Source organism: Myotis davidii, unplaced genomic scaffold, assembly GCF_000327345.1.
Source record: "Myotis davidii unplaced genomic scaffold, ASM32734v1 scaffold1146, whole genome shotgun sequence".
NCBI classification, from domain to species: domain Eukaryota; kingdom Metazoa; phylum Chordata; class Mammalia; order Chiroptera; family Vespertilionidae; genus Myotis; species Myotis davidii.
In genome coordinates this window covers 942,726-960,447 of record NW_006296974.1, presented here as the reverse complement: position 1 = coordinate 960,447, position 17,722 = coordinate 942,726, and the positions used below count along the sequence as shown (strand labels likewise).

The following is a 17,722-nucleotide window of genomic DNA, read 5'->3' as shown; positions in this document are numbered from 1 at the left end:
GGAAAGAGCCTGGCTAATGCATGCCACTCTTTTATATATGTATCCAACAGAAGCTAATTTGATACCAATGTGATTTGATCATCATCCATTTTAAGAATACATGAACAAACTCTCCTAGAACAGTTATATAATTTTTATACCCACTGTTAGACTAGATACAAAAAAAGAAAAACATTGGTAAAATATCACCAGATGCTTGACTGATAGTCAGCTAAGTCAGTGGGTGAGTGGTTTCTAAAAATAAGTCTCAATCACATTGGAAAAGACTTCATGTTTTATTTAAAAATGCTAATTTCTTCCCAGGAGGAGAGATTATGAATTTCAGCATGCAGAAAGGTTAGTCCCAGGCTAGATTTTGAACTTTCTTCTGTATGGGTAACGCAATCTGAGGGAGAGGAGTTAGCCTAGCCATCATCCTACAGAGTAGGGAGCCTTTACCGAGTCCTCCTGGCTCCTAGATGCTGTGGCCGTGTGTCAAAGGACACTTTACAGATGTCCCCTGTTTTCATGCCTTCTCCCAAAAGCTTATAGCAAATCTCTCCTAAAATACTTTACAGGGACCCCCGCATTACTTGGTATATTATACGTTTGTACATCACTTCTAACTTGGAAAGCATTTATAAATTATTCACCTTTATTGATGACCTGCAGTAGATGAGCCAAGTATTATTCCCATGATAAAATGTGATAAAACTAAGTTTGCAGTGGGATATGTGGCTTAACTAGGCAAACTCCACAAGTTAATGGCACATCTGGCACTTGATAAAGCAACTTTCTTCTACAGTATATGTACTGCCTGGCTTCTTTCCCCAGATGTGTTCTTTTATAAAAGGCTCTAAGGATTGGAAAACTTGACTTAAAGTGACCATGTGAAGATTACGTAAGATAGATATGCTTATAAAATGCTTAGTAGAGTGCATGGTTCTTAGCAAGACTTCTTAAAAAGAAAAGTAACATACTTGAGTTTTTGTACCGACTTTTACGGATTTTTAAAAAACTAATACATTCAAGAGATTTTTTTTTTTTGAGCACTTAAGACTTGTCAGCCATCATGCCAGTCTCTGGGAATAAATCCAACATTTGGGGGAGAAAAAAAAACAGAAAAGAGAAAATGCATTTTGCATGGCACATACATCCTAGAAGAGGGAAGTTCGACAATAAGCAAATGCAAGATATCATGTCATAGTGCAAATAAAGGGTTAGAGAATGATTGGTGATGGGGATTAGAGGAGCTGATCGGGGACAGCATTCTTTGGGTAGGGGCTTTTGAGAAGACCTGAATATTAAGGTCACCAGAGTCAGAGTTCAAAACCTTGAGTTTATTTGGCTAAGTTGACTCAAGTCATGATATTCTAGAGTTATTTAGAAAGGACCTTCAAGGTTATCTATTGATTTTAACTTTTTTATGTTATGCATAACATTTAAACATGCCTAGAAATCATCCTTGGATCACCTCAAGTTCATATCCTTGTTCTATTCTAGTCCTTTGCTTTCACTGATAAGACATTAAGGTGGAGAAAGGCCAAGTAAAAATGAGCCACAGTTTCACAACTAGTTGGTGGCTGAGCCAAAGACCTAAAGATCCCCACAAAGTTCTCTGTTGCTTTTTCCACTAAAATCTACATAACTAGAGTATACATTTTCTGAAGCAATCACCCATAAAGCATCTCCTGCTTTTTTTGTGTATGTGCCATTTTTATTTGCATAGACTAAAACTTCCCCAAGTAGCTAAATGTGACCAGTGTGATTCCTTTTCCTATTTCCTGAGCAGTCACAGCATAAATAATACCCCAAGGATTCCACATGTCCTAGAAAATTCTGAGCAAGGAGGACTCAGGCTGATGGCAGGAAAGGACAAAATATGACAACAAAGAATGTAGACCTTGGAGTGTGGGAAGATTTATCTGTTCTTACAGTGAAACTTTGGCACATCATGGCTTTGAAGAACGGATAGGGCCTGACAGTGCCTTTAAAGGGCTCTAAGTGTACAAGCAGGAGAGGGGCTGGAGATGTGAAAGGCTTTGTTCTAGATTTCAGAGGAGCAGTGACTCCCTGGGGTGAAAAAGCAGTCACTCCCATCATCCCACCCAGTAATTTCCTCTCGGGACATTTTATACAAAAACTTGGAAGATAAACTTGTCACTTTCAGGAAAATATTCATTATAGCAACTTATCTTTCTAGCCACACTTCCTTGACAGATATTTCAACTTTTAGCACTAAAAAATAACCAAAAACATTTTTTTAAAAAATTTTCACCATGCCCCACCCCCCCCAAAAAAAATTATCATTGTGGCCAAAAATCATTTGGTAAAATTTTATATAAAACACCCCCCCCCCCCCCCCCCCCAAAAAAAAATTATCACTGTGGCCAAAAATCATTTGGTAAAATTTTATACTCCTTTGTAACCAAAACTCTTTTTTCTTTTTGAATATTTTTTTTTAATATATTTTATTGATTTTTTACAGAGAGGAAGGGAGAGAGATAGAGAGTTAGAAACATCGATGAGAGAGAGACATCGATCAGCTGCCTCCTGCACATCTCCTACTGGGGATGTGCCTGCAACCAAGGAACATGCCCTTGACCGGAATCGAACCTGGGACCTTTCAGTCCGCAGGCCAATGCTCTATCCACTGAGCCAAACCGGTTTCGACCTTTTTGAATATTTTTAAATTGTTTTTCAATTACATTATTTTGTGTAGTTTCCAGTTAGACAATCATGTACTTTACAGAGTGTTACTCCAATATTTCCAGTGTCCACATGGCACCATACATAGTTATTATAATACTATTGACTATATTTCCTGTGCTGTACTTTACTAACCAAAAAGTTTAAGTAGCGGTAATCCATACCATGGAACGAGTACCTGATTTCTGAAACTGGATGCTATGTAAACATTTCTATTTGCATACAAGATTTTCTAATAAAGTACATCTGGCTTTAAAACCTCCAAAGCACAGCAAATCTGCCTCCAGTAAACATAAATATTCATTGAAATGTAAGCTGCTTTCTGTTGTTGCTCTTAAAGACAAAGAAAACCTACCTTTTCCATTGGAATTGCCCCTCAATATTGTGACACCTTCAAGAGAAGACATTCTAGTCTTTTCTCTTTTAGTGAAAGGCCCTTTCCCCCACACTCCCCATCTCTACCCCCCACCCCCCACCCCCATTTTGGGATATTTCTAGCCTACTTTTCCATCTGTGTGCCTTGTTACTATGGTGATGGGCACCAGAGAAATAGAGAACAAAGTGGATGTAATAAGCATCTCCTTACATGGTTTCCAGTGCTAACAAGGGATCTAGGTTTTTCAGGCGTGGCTTGTTCTTTATTGGTGGCAGAAGGGGACCAGCCCAGCTGGGAGCGGGCCCTGGGGTTGCAGGCCGATCCCCACTGTTCTGCACTCATCAGACCTTTCTCACTCAGGGTCATGATGCTGAGGAAGAGCAGTGGGAGCCCGTGCAGGGGATGGAGTACAAAAATTAGTGCCAGAGTCAACCCACTGCAAAAGACAAATCTTCTGAAGCATATTCATGGGAGGGCGTTTGGGGCTGGTTTTTAGGTTTACGCAGCATGAATTTCATGTTGTTTAACTTAAGCTGTCAATAGAGAAGATTTGCCAACTTCGGTTTTCCTCCCTTTTGAGGTGCTTAGCCTGTGTTATATGAAAATTAAAATGAAATCTATCTTGATGGGTAATAGCTTGCAGTATTTGCTCCTGTGAAATGTTTTAAATAAGTAATTAAATTATTAATGCATGCTTATTTTGTGGTGGTTTTAGAATTACAATTAAATATGTTCTAGATATTGTAGAAATTGCTGTTTTCCATAAGAACCGGGAGAAGGTTCCACAAGTAGTTTTTAACCTTCTTCGCATGCTTATTCATAGATTACATCTTCATGTATCATTTTCTTTGACAGCCCTAATGACTAAATAAAATATTCCAGTTAATCGATTCCATCTTCTGGACAATTATTTTTAAATTTAGTATATTTTAAATTTGCATTGCTCGTATTTTTATGTTTAAGGGGCAGAGGCAGGATAAAATAATTTAGCACAGTGTTTTAGAATATAAAATCATGGGACATGAATCCAATTTTTGGAGCTAAAGAAACGGAATGTTCTGGATGCCTGTTGCATTGTGACATGACATGAGGGCCAGAAGTTCCTTCTAGCTCTACATTCTTGACTCTTTTGGTCACGTAGCTCCTTTCTTTTTGCCCGATGACCCATATTTTGCCAATTCTATTATCTGCTATTACACTGATATAAAAAATGCTTGAAATCAACCTCATACTAGGACTGAGTTTTTTAGATACAGTGTAACCTTCCCAAGCAGTCAGCTTTTCCTGTTGTGGCATGAATGAAAGAATGAGAGCACTGGAGTGGGAGCTGGACCGCCCAGTGCTGACCCTGGCTCAGCTGCTGCTTGGGGTGAGCTTGGAGATGCACTTTTAACCTTGCAAAGAGCACATAGCTTCATCAGGAGGAGCCGAGATGCCACAAGAAGGTTTTGAAGCAGAAGATGACATCGGGTTTGTTTTGGAAAGTAATGCTAGCATCTGTATGGAGGACATGCTGGAGATGACAGAGATTACATTGGGAGACCAAATAGGGCAGTGGTGATAGAACAGAAGAGAGTAATATAAAAGGAATTTGAGGAAAAGGTCATAGAATTAAATAGTTTCATTAACTTATTTAAAAATTTTTTTATTGATTTCAGAGAGGAACGGAGAGAGATAGAGAAATAGAAACATCAATGATGAGAGAGAATCTATTGGCTGCCTCCTGCATGCCCTCCACTGGGGATCGAGACTGCAGTCTGGGCATGTGCCCTTGGCCGGAATCAAACCTAGGACCCTTCAGTCCGCAGGCCAACGCTCTATCCACTGAGCAAAACTGGCTAGGGCCCCATTAACTTTTTAAAATTTTATTTATTTATTTATTTATTTATTTATTTATTTATTTATTTCACAAGGATTCCCTGGTAATTGCTTAAGTCAAGCTTTGCTTACTTTATAACTTCAGTTGTTTTTCATAGAAGGAATGGATTAAATTCCTCCTGATTATTTATTGCACCCCCCTCAAAAAAAAAAACCTTCAAATTTCAGATTGCCAGTGAATATAAATTATATTAGCACAACTTTAAAAATGATAACTTCTGCTATAAACTGAATGTTTGTGTCTCCCCCACTTCCCAGGTTCTTAGGTTGAAGCCTAATCCCCAAGGTTATGGTCTTGGGAAGTGAGGCCTTTGGGAAGTGATTAGGACGTGAGGATAGAGCCCTCTCCAGTGGGGTTTATAAAATAGAATCTAGAGAGCTTCCTTGCCCCTGCAACCATGGGAGGACACAGCGGGAACAGCTCTGTCTATGCATCGGGAAGCGGGCTCTCACCAGACACTCTGTCTTCTGGCATTTTGATTTTGAACTTCTCAGCCTCTAGAACTGTGAGAAATAAATGTTTGTTGGTTAAGTCACTCTGACTATGGTTGTTTATTATAGAAGCTAGAATAGAATAAGGCAGCTTCTAAACATGAATGTCTTCTGACTGGAAATGAGAAAAGACTTGGGGAAAAGGTCGTGTTTGTTCTGTGGGAAGAATAATGACTCATTTTGCACAGAAGAGGTCTGCTGAAACCACGCAGGACAGTTTCTTATCTTCCAGAAGGCTTGAAACTGTGGGCATGTTGGGTGGGTTTGTGGGGAGAACAGAGCTTGTATTTGTGAGGAGATCCCTCCTTCATGGGCAATTGTTCTCTGATACCTCCTGGGAGCCGGGAGTTTCCATTGCACTTGATGTTATCATCTATGTGAAAGTAGAAAGTAGGCCAGGAAGAATTAGCTCTTATTTTTAGTACAATTAAGAAGCTGGCATTCTGAGAGACTGCATAGCTTGGCTAAAGTTTAGGCAGATATTAGGCAGGATCGGAGTTCACTCTCCTCCATGGTTTTGCTGGCTTCTCCACTCATTACTGAGTGAATGGGTGAATGAATGACTGCATGTTTGCTCTGTTCATTCCAGTGAGCTAAGCTACTTTTTATTCCCCTCAAAGATTACTTTGATGATGATTCGTATTCATGCTAGCTAGTTTTACTATTACGGGTTGTGCAGGCTTAGGTAATGACATAACTGTTTCATTTGCCTCATCTATAAAGTGGCAATAACTTCATGGAGTTGTGGGAGCATTAATTAACTGGCATTAAGGGGTTAGAAGAATATTTAACACAGTTATCTTGTGACGAGCATCCACTCCCATGACTGTTGCAATACAATGAGCATATTCAACTACGTCAGCCTCACATCAACTACTTATTAGGGTCTGTCTTTGTGTCCTCACACTAGGCTCTTTGTGTTATCCACCGAGGAGAAATGATTAGGAAAAGCTCCACTTGATTTGTCTTTTGATGATTTATAATTTGTTGTTTCAGTTAACTAGGCCTAAATGGACTTTTTCTTGGTTAATTTTTAAAGCACAGCCCGATTACTTAATTCTGACAAATTAGGCTTGTATAATTATTGATGGAAAAGGAACACTACAGACCAGTGTTATCAACTATAGTCTAGATCAGTGATGGTGAACCTATGACACGCATGTCAGAGGTGACACGCGAACTCATTTTTTTGGTTGATTTTTCTTTGTTAAGTGGCATTTAAATATATAAAATAAATATCAAAAATATAAGTCTTTGTTTTATTATGGTTGCAAATATAAAAAAATTTCTATATGTGACATGGCACCAGAGTTAAATTAGGGTTTTTCAAAATGCTGACATGCCGAGCTCAAAAGATTCGCCATCACTGGTCTAGATGGCACAAAATCCTCATTTTTATTTGTTAGAAGTCTTACAATTCCTTTATTTCTTTTCCTGTTGTTATGAAAGTAACTGAACCAGTGACTGGTACTCTCTTTATCTTAAAGTGATCTATACGAGCCCAAGTATATTCTAATATCTCATTTTTGAAAAACTAAAATCTCTGTATATATGTGTGTACAGAGAACAAGATGTAAGGATGTGTAGAATTGCCTGGTGTGTGCAGTGGGGGTTTATGAGAGGGGAAGGAAACAATTGTTTTGAAGTTTACCCTTTGATTCTTGTGTTTTTCCTCTCTAGTGAAGTCCTCAGAGATACCACACATGGTGAAATCGTATAAAAAATTCTTTCTAAACAAAGTATTTCCTTTCCTAATGAAATTCCGCTGTGGTGCTTTGTTGTTGGTGTGCTGGGAATTTTGAAGTGTTCTCTGTATTTCTGTGATTTTGACCCAGTAATCTTATTTGGATTTACCAGGCGTAGCAGCTGTTGTTTTTACCATCTATTGCTAAATTGTATTAATGTCCAAAGTTGAAAAATCCTCTTTTCTATGTTGCTCTAAATTATTCAGTTTTACTTAAAATGTTTTAACAGATTTTTAGAAAGAGAGGGAGAGAGGGAGAGAGAGAAACATCAATGTGAGAGTGAAACATTGATTGTGTGCCTCCTGCACGTCCCCCACCAAGTGTTTGCCCATTCGATTCCTGGCCTGGTGCATGGAATGATGCCCAATAAACTAGGCCACTCCAGCTCAGAGTTTTATAAAATTTAAACCTTTCCCCAACCCTTGTAATTTTCATTGACTTGTAAGAAAAATATAATAATAATATTAATATTGCAGTAGATGGTTTTAAAAGGCTAAACCTACCTCTCAGAGATTGCAGTGTGGTTTGTAGAACAGTATTTTCTTCGAGAAAGCCATCTATCCCATATATTTTTTAAAAATATATTTCATTGGTTTCAGAGAGGAAGAAAGATAGAAACTTCAATGATGAGAGAGAATCACTGATGCATGCCCCACGCTGGGGATTGAGCCCACGACCCAAGCATGTGCCCTGACCGGGAATTGAACCATGACCTCCTGGTTCATAGGTTGACACTCAACCACTGAGCCACATTGGCTGGGCTCTATCCCCTTTTCTACTGGAGAAAAAAGATCTCAATTCCATTGTAATTTAAGTAGTGTTTGGTATAATGTAGTAAATGTTTGCAGTTTGATATTAATGACTAGAGGCCTAGTGCATGAAATTCGTGCACGGGGTTGGGGAGTCCTCAGTCTGGCCTGCACCCTCTCCAATCTGGGACCCCTCATGGAATGTCCCACTGCCGGTTTGTGCCCACACTTTTAACAGATGACAGCTCCATTGTTGTTTCTTTTCATGCTTAAATCCATTGGAATTAGTAGGTATTCAAAGTGTGTGTACCTTTTGGGCGGACACCCTGTATATCTCTAGTCAGCAGTGAAAGGACTTACAGCGGATTTGGAAACCCCCAGACAGGGAACCTCACTCACTCCCCGCATGTCTCCCCACTGCACTTTCCACCTTCGCAGACAGCGGGAGAATCAACATTTTCTCTCATTAACTTGGAAAAGCACATCCTGTCACCTGCTGCCCAGCAGGAGTGCGCTAGGCCCCAAGCAAGTGAGGCTCAGTCAGGGCAGCCTTCACTCATGGGTGCCGGCACCCAAAATGCACACTTCTCCTCTGCAGTCGCCCCGACTACCCCACTGTTTAACTGAGAGGACGGAACTCCTCACCTCTTCTGGGTTCCCAATCTTGAACGCTGACCAAAGGCACTTCAGTGAGGGCCATCCGCGCCCACCAGGTGTGTCTTTCTGCGCTTGCTCCCGCCTCAGCACCTGCATTAGCCACACGGAGGTGATCTCATCGCTGCACTGGCCTCCGCAGGAACAGGGTGTCACCACTCCGCCCTCTCACTGTCATCTTACAGGCACCCACCCCCAGCACCCAGAACACTGAGACACTCTTCAAAGGACGTGAGCATGCCGGAAGGGATGTGCGCACGTCCTGTGGGGGACGTAGGCCTGTTGGGATTCTTGAAAGTGCGGAGAAGGGGCGGGGAGGGGGTACTTGCATGCGCCATGGTCCGGGACTTTTGCAGTCGTGCATGGGTGACAGTGCGCTGGGGATGTTCACATGCCAGGGAAGGAGGAGAGGATGCACACACCGGAGGCCTGCAGCCGCGCAGATCCACAAACCCCAATGGCGTGGCCAGGAGGACATCATTCTGGCCCACCACTAAGGAAGCCAAGCCTCACCCACTCCGCTCTGGCCAGCACCATCTTTGTCACATCAGTTTGCATATTCCCTCCTTATTGGCTATGGGTGCCTCCATCTGAATCACACAGTGATGGTCAATTTGCATACTACTCTTTTATTAAATAGGATTGTTCTTTGGCAAAACAGAATGCAATGTTGAGAAGGCAAAGGCTTTGAAAATGTCCTAGGAAGCATAAACTCAAAATTATAGTTCCTTACCTCTTACTCAAGGAGACTTATGACTAAGGGACAAGTTCAGTGGAAATAATGTGGGAGGTGAGACCCTAGCTAAGCCTTTGCAGGATGCGATAGAATTTGGAAAGACGAAGGAGGTATCAGAGAAATGTCTGAGCTCAGGTGTGCAGGAAAGTAATAGTACTGAAATAATTGTGGGTACAATGGTACGTTCAGGCTTTGCTTCAAAACCATTCAGGGCCATCGGTGTGAAGAGTTGATAATTGCTGAAGCTGGGTGAAGGGCATATGAGGCTTCCATAGACTATTATTTATACTTTTGTATGTATTTGGAATTTTTCATAATATAAAGTTTGGAATATAAAAATGGTATGTATTTTTTTGGGTGGTGGGTAGGCTGGCCTGTCTGGAATAAAGGGTTTGTTCAAAGGCATAGTGGGAAATGATGTTGGAAAGGCAGTTTGGGAACAGATTTGGTGGTGGGAGTGGGTTCATGAGTGCACACTGTAGAGTCTGGGTAAGTGGTAAACACTGGTTCATTAACTGGACTCCAGTTTTACTTGACTGTGAGCTCAAGGAGGAGTTGTGGTGTAGCCGGGCACCCTCATTGAGGATGGCAGCTACACCACTTAACGTCTACTTGGGCCCTACCACATCTGAACTGTTACATTCAGTTCTAGAAGGCTCATTTAAAGAGGGCTTTTTAACCGCATGTCAATGGTGGGGTATATCAGGCACAGAAGGGTATCCCACAACTTCTTAGGAATCTTCCTTGTGGAACCCTCCATCAGCTCGAGGTTGTCTACCTGGGAAGGGCTTATTTTTCCTTCTGAAACGTCCCTGCCCTATCCCTTTTCAAACTCTTTCTTTAGGAGCTTGAGAATGGGCAGTGAAAGTGAAATAAAAACATGACTGTGACTCCCAGTAATCTAAAGGAATGTGCGTGTGCCGCATCTAATTTAACTGCCTGGAAACAGACTTTCACAGCGGACTAGCCATGTGGAAAGCCTAACGCTTTTGGTGTAGCTTCCAAAAGCTGAGTTCCCTCTTCACCCCTGCTTGAGATGCTTCTCTGCTGTGAGAAAAAGAGGAAAGAGGCATGTCAGAGAATTTGGGATAGTTGGGAATTTTAAAGAATTGTTAAATGTTTGGATGCGATTCAGTGGTATGCTAGAGCTGACGAGAGCTGGTTGTTATATTTCAGGAATTTTGCAAGCCAGTTGTTAAACGCAGCCATTAAAAATTAAATTAGACACACTTGAAATTAAAGTGTTAAAATGAAATTAATGCTCAAAATGTATCACTTCCTAATTATTTTACTCTAATTTGCTGTTATTGATGTTCTCAGGGTTATTTATGTCTAATGTATCTGCATAGCAGAAGTCCTATAAAATGGTGTGCTGCACCTTCCTTCTCAATGCCACATTCAGGGGCATCATGTTGGTACCTTGAAATTGGCCATGGTGGGAATATTTACACCATGAAATGGAAATTGGCATAAACTGCATATCAGGGCTCCCTCCCCTACCCCACCATGAGAACTGGTTGTTAAAAACTACCAGCACACCACTTGGTATGGGTATGATATTGTGGCTATATTTTTTAAGGACTCTCTCTACCTTTTAGAGATACATATTGAAATAAGACAGGTAAAATGACATCTAGCATGTGTTTTAAATAATCTAGGGGAGGTGTGTCTCATGATTGTTATATCCGAGTGATGGGCACATGGGCTTTATTACACCACTCTCTTCTATTGTTGTGTATATTTAAAATTTTCCGTAGCCAAAAGTTTAAAAAAAATAATTAGGGATTGTCACAAGGAAAATTAATAAGTCGCTTATGTCCAGTATACATAGAAATTCAGGCTGGTACCTGTCTGTTCCTCAGACTCTGATGCTAACATTACTTTGATAAAATATTGTTTTCTAATTTTAGAGCCCTTATTTGTGACTGATTCACATCACTTATTAAGAGAAATGCCTGTTTCCTGTTAAATAAAATCAAGAAGTCACTGTGTGCAGTTTACCATACCCATAAGGGCAAAGGAATTCAAGAGAGCCCTTGCTAGGGCACTAAACAGCTCTCTTCATATGGAGGGGAAATAGATTCTTGGATTGCAGTCCTGTTTGCAGAACCAGGGAAAAATGAATCAAGTTATTGCTCAGAGGGCTACTTCAGGCTATATGACATCTGTGTGCCCTTTAGATTTATTTTTCAGTTCAGCTGATTTGAGTCACTGCCCAAGAAAAGAGTGCTGTCAAGTGAATTGTCTTCTGTGCAGGTGATGAGAGCCTTTTTAAATAGTGCCTCCCTGATACAGTTGATATGTTTGGAGTTGTCGGTCCATGAATTAAATTAGACCAATCCAATGACTTAGAAAGCCATAAGCTATATTATCAATGGCTACATTTCACAAAGAGTGCACAAACTCAGTTTTTCCCCCTTTTTTATAATGGAGAGAGCAAAGGACATTAAGAAATTTGAGGAGAAAATATCTGTCTTGTAATTCTAAAGTTTTGTGAAATCTGTCTAGAAATTCAGGCTGGGACAGTTCTCTAGGTTTAACCACACACAGAGATCAAAGTGTCAAAAATGAAAACAACAGATGTCACACTCAAGTAACCTGGGGTCAGAACACTGAAAGGAAGCCTCTGCCGAAACATATGCTGAAACAGGAAGTGAGATCAGGAAACCAGAAGTCTGAGTGGTATGGGTAGGTGAGAAATCCTAACTCCTCATAGGACAGAGCGAGGCAAAGGAATCACTTGGAGAACCTGGGGGGTCTTGACACTTTGCTGCAGTTTTTCCCATGTTAATTTCTTTGTATTGATAACATTCAAGGCCCTGCAGGGTCCCACCCCAACATAGGTCCTGAAAGAATTTCTCTCGGGTATATAAATAGAAATCACGGTTCAAGACTAAGTTAGAGCATGGAGATTGAGTCATGATTGCTAAGGGAAAACACATGATAATTTCTTGAGGTATAATAATCACAGGACTCTGATTTATTCACTCTCAATTATTTATTGAGCCCTTACTCTCTAGGCTGAATGCTGGGAATACATCAGTGAACCCTACAGATAAAAGCCTGTGTTCTTCAAGCTTACTGCCTAATGGGTAGACACAGAATGTAGACATAATAATTATATAGTACATTAAATGGAGATAAATTCCATAGAGAAAATCAAAACAGGAAGTATTCTTCCTGTTAGATTCCCCGAGGGTACATTTTCTAACTTCATCAAAGCTAGCAGAGGAAAGATTGATATTTATAAAAATGCAAAGCATACCACATCTGAAATTCCTTTGGGTATCTATTAACTCTGTTAAACTAAATATATTCACTATTTCTACAGTTGCTAAGTTTAGAGCATAAATGAAAGTTGAAGCAGTGTGGGAGAGGGGGCAGCTTTTTTACACTGAAATAAAATTTTAAAAATATGCCCCATGTATTTGTTAGAGTTGGCCGTTCATGATCAGACATTTCACAAAGAGTGCACAAACTCAGTTTTTAGAGTTGGCCGTTCATGATCAGGAAGGCCATGAGCACCTACCACAAGGAGGCTGGAAGGTATTTAAAAACATCTTTGCTTCCGCCGAAACCGGTTTGGCTCAGTGGATTGAGCGTCGGCTTGCGGACGGAAAAGGTCCCAGGTTCGATTCCGGTCGGGGGGCATGTACCTGGGTTGCGGGCACATCTCCAGTAGGAGATGTGCAGGAGGCAGCTGATCGATGCTTCTCTCTCATCGATGTTTCTAACTCTCTATCTCTGTCCCTTCCTCTCTGTAAAAAATCAATAAAATATATTTAAAAAAATCTTTGCTTCCAATGCTGTTCACCTCCAGTTGGGCAAGACAGGTAGAAGCCATTCAAAAAAGTGGTGTATGTGTCATATAACATAAGACTTTTTATCTTAGACAATTGCCGTTGTAAAAAAAATTAAGTTGTCTCATCTGTAAAAGGAAATTTTGGAAAATGAAGAGGTTAAGTGAATTCCTTTACATAGGAGATAGACTCATGCTACATTCAGTTCTTCATTTTAAATAACTTATTTTCCCTCAAATTACCAAGCCTTTAAATGCAGCATTGGTGAAGGTGGGCAGCAAAAAACTCATTCACATGTTCTCCTCTCCCCAGGGCTCCAGTTTGTATTTCCAGCTGCCTACTAGACCTCACCACCCAAATGGCCCAAAGGTACTGCAAACTCAGCATTTAAAAAACCATGCTCATCACCCTCCTCCACTGACCAGGATTCACCATTACCCTGTGGTCAAAAGTAGGGTGATCACTTGTCCTTGAGTCTTGGCTCTCCTTCTTGTTAACATCTATATCTTCTAGGCCATTCTTCAACCTTCTGATTAATACCTGAGTAACTCTAAAATCCATGCCCATAAACTATTTAGCAGAGTACTTGCTTAAAATTTCTTAAAAGTATAGTAATTCAAAGTGCTTAAAAGTATTTGTTTTTACTCCCTCTTCTTCTCACACCCAGTCACTTCTTAGTTCAAGCCTTCTTTCTTGCTTTATCCCTTGGACTGTTGATCTGGTTTTCTATCTACATCAAACATTTCCACCTTCTAATGAATCCTCCATGCTGCTACCAAAGGGGCAAATTCTAAATTTCTAAATTTAAAATTTCACACTGACCAACTCATGTCACTCCCTTGCATGAAAACCGTAATTGATTCTATAGTATAGTACCCATGTGTCTTTATGATCTGAACCTACCAAATGACCTTTTCATCCCATCTTCATCTTTCCCACTGGGTTTACACTTGAGAGCAATACTCAGTCATAACTTAGTTATGCCAAACCCCTAATAAGGGTATGGAATCTTCATTATGTTAGTAAGTCATCCTTGATTCAAAGTGAAAGAGCAAAATTCACCAGATTGATCATTGGTCTGCCAGTGAATATTGGAATATTAACTAGTACTTTATGATAGAGCCTTTTACCAGCCCAACTTAGTTCTTCTCTCCTTTCTCCATCTCTCCCATTGGCCAATGCATGTCATATTTTCCTTGTGTGGGGGCTAAATATTAATTCTTCTCCTGCCACCTTAGAAGGTTTTCTAGTTGGGTTAATAATCAAATGAGCAGAAAATTTAACTGGACAAAATTAATTTTTAATACATGTGCATGGGGAATTCACATAAGCATGAAAATCCCAAAGACAGTGAGGCAACGTTGGATATATATGACATTTTTGGAAAAAGAAGGGTGGAAATGGGGGTTTTAGATTTCAGAATTGAGAATGAGTGATTTACAGGTAGTTAACATACATGGTAGGCAAATTCATGCTAGGAGACTCAGAAACAATGGAACACATGGGGTATTTAACTAGCAAGCACCCAGAAGCCCTCTTATTTACCATACTTAATTTAAATGAGGCTAAAACTAACATCCTAAGATCTTCCTGAAGCAGGTTTTTGTCTATCTGAATCTCTTGAGTAGGAAAGAGGAGGAGGATGTCAAAGGTTCTTTCTGAGTCTTGTCTACACTAATTAAAGAGACACATGCAAATTGAACATCCCTCTGCTATGCCCACCAGCAAATCAGAGCGGTTAATTTGATGACGGTTAATTTGCATACACAGGTGCGGAGTGAAGACTGAAGACAGTGTAGAAGGAAGCCAAATGCTGCAGAAGGGAGCGAAGCAGCGGAGAAGGGAATGGAGCCGAGGCAGTGGAGATGGGAGGGAGCGAGGCAGCGGAGAAGGGAGCTTCACTCCTGTCTCAGGAAGCCCTATTCTTGCAGGAATAGGCCCGAGGAAGCCCCATTCTTGCAGGAATCTTCCTGCAATGGGCCTCTAGTTTCTTAATAAATAGCTTAACGTCAATATCCTAAAAAGGCAGCTTCAGGGTGGCAAAATTTTGTCCCCCTTCATCTGTTAGTACTCCTGAACTTCCTTCATCCCTGGCCATTTTCACTGACACTCCCCTCACTGCTGGTCCTCACTACTTTCTTATTAAATTACTACAGTTGGGTCTTACCTGGTTCCCTTGCCTTCATTCTGTCCCACTCCCTTCTGCTGCCCCAGTGAATCTTCCATGCCCTACCAGGTTAATTTTCCCAAAACATTGCTTTCATTCTGTTTTAGAATCAATCATTGTTTCCTTTTGTGAATCAATTCAAGTCATACACTTCATTCTGAAATCTTAAGTCTGAATGTCCTCACTACCTCACTGATTTTTGAAGTCATCTTCCTCTGGTTATAGATTCTCTCCTCAGCAGGACTTGCTGCCCCATGGCTCTTCCTCACTCAAGACCTCTCTGCTCTTGCCCATCCCCAACTGGAGTTCTTCTTTCAGATCCAGCTCTTGCATATCCTGAAGGGCTTAAGGTGCGCATTACCCATGTTGCTGTCCATATTCCCTGAACGATAGCTGTGGACCTTTGTGAGAGTACCTTCAGGTGGTGGGAAGAATGCAACGTTTGGTGTCAGTTATGAGAGCAAGCTCTTGATTACTAGACATGTGACTTAGGCAGCTTATTTTTTCCCCTCTAAGCTGGTATCCTTGTCATAAAGTCAAGTGTATGTTAAAGATTTGTTTTGGGGGGGGGGGTTTGTGGGGGGGGGGGGGATGCTCCATAAACTTTAAAGCATTATGCAGCTGTATCTTATAATCTCAACTATGCCATTTAATCTTTAATTATATATTTTCTAGTTCCCTATTAATATTGTGTATATTTTCCATCTTTTATGAGTAGATATAAGGTGAAATACAAAAAAAAATGATCATTTATTGATTATTATTCTTTCTGCCCTATTCAGCCCATACCATAACAAATGTTCAGTAAAAGCTCTTCTGTCAGGAGAATCAAATGCACATACAAGTGTCAGGCGCTATAGTGAGAGTATAGCATTTGGTACAGGGAGTGAGAGAGTAACAGGAAGAAAATGAAGTGGCCAGAAGTAGACTGATTAGGGGACTAGCCTGCCTCAATGTGACTTCTTTAATGTGTCCAAAGACAAACTCAGGATTTAGACCTCCTAGGCACATTCTTCAGCCTTTTTAGACAATGACAATAGAATTGCCTCAGTTTCTTAGGAATAACACAGTTCTTACACAGAGAAGACTCTCACATGTTTGATGAATTCACTGTCCACATAATTTTTGTACTGCTATGTGTGCACATACACAAAATGTGTATGCATGCATGTGTGTGCCAATGGGTTTGTCTGTCACTGCCGATGTTTATTCATAGTTTCTTTTTTCCTTTTAAATTTCATTCTCATGTGGAGCAGCAGTGTGTCTGCTTTGTCTGCAGAATAGCACTGATGTTCACCTTTGCCTTGTGTTTGTGCAGTGTTTTATTGGGGTACCTAACCATTTGCTAAAGTCTCAGGTAGTTCAGGGACTACGATATTTATTCGATTGCTAAGAAATTATTAAAATATTGTATTGTATACAGTATTAAACTTACTCAAATCCTGCTTATAATTAAGAATAAAAATAAAGAAGAATAATCATGAAGAGAATTTCTTTTAATTTTGCATGGGTATTTTCTAGCCCCCCCCACCCCCCCACAGGCAACCCACTCGGAATAAAGGATATGGTAGTGGAATGCAGGAATTTATGATTCTTTTGCTGGTGGAAATGGGGTCTTTGCTGTGTCAGGAGGAAAGCATTTTCAAGGACCCACCTGGGAAGATGAGGTGGTAAAATTTATTTGGGTGGAAAAAGAAGGCTGCCCCCAGGTTCCCAATGTCTATCTTCATCCATCCCACTGTGAAAAAAGTCCAACCTTGTTTTCATTAAGCCCAGTACAAAGGCCACGGTCCAGAAATTCTGTGCCATTGGTTCAGTCCATGTCTGCCACCATCTGGCTAGCATAGTCTATCCCCAGCTACACTCTGGCTAGCACTGTGCACAAGCCCAGGCTTGGAGTCCGTGAGGCTGCTGGACCCCCGGTGGCTGTTAGGGTGGCATGGCTGCTATGAAGAGAGAAAGTGTGAATGAATGGGGCGAGGGAGTGTTATGGGCACCAGAGAGAGAACTTTGTTAAACTTGGATTATATCACCTCAGGCTTGGGAAGGATCAGGCACCCTTTCAAAATAACTAGTCTACTTCCTAAACTTTCATGGGCTTCTGATGGGCCCAACCCCTAACCAATGTATTTCCAAGATCTTCTGGGGTTCTGTGTGCCTTATCCAATCCAATCCTTTTCACAGGCTAGGTACCTCCCCTTCATGGTCACCATCTTAGTTCCTGTTGCACATGCCTCATCATAGAAGCACCTCTACTTGAACCATCTTGACTTCTACCTGGCAAGCTCCCAGCAGAGGAGTTTCTTTTGCTGTTTTTATTCCTCCCCTGGTAATGACCAGTAACAATCCTTCCTGCCTCCTTTAATCCTTCCTGTCCCCTTTGGGGGCGGGGGAGATTAGGTCCTGAGGGTGGAGGATGCCCTAGAGCAGGGGTCCC

At 40.9% G+C, this 17,722-nt stretch overlaps 1 protein-coding gene across 3 annotated transcripts in view; it reads left to right on the top strand.

Annotated features, from left to right (window-relative positions):
* LRRC8B (leucine-rich repeat containing 8 family member B) overlaps positions 1-17,722 on the top strand; it is a 73,841-nt gene that overhangs the window by 6,619 nt on the left and 49,500 nt on the right. For all 3 annotated transcript variants that reach the window (XM_015569722.1, XM_006772598.2, XM_006772595.2), the window contains exon 2: positions 13,431-13,487. The gene's annotated coding sequence lies outside the window, so the exon portion shown is untranslated. The remainder of the gene's footprint in view (positions 1-13,430; positions 13,488-17,722) is intronic.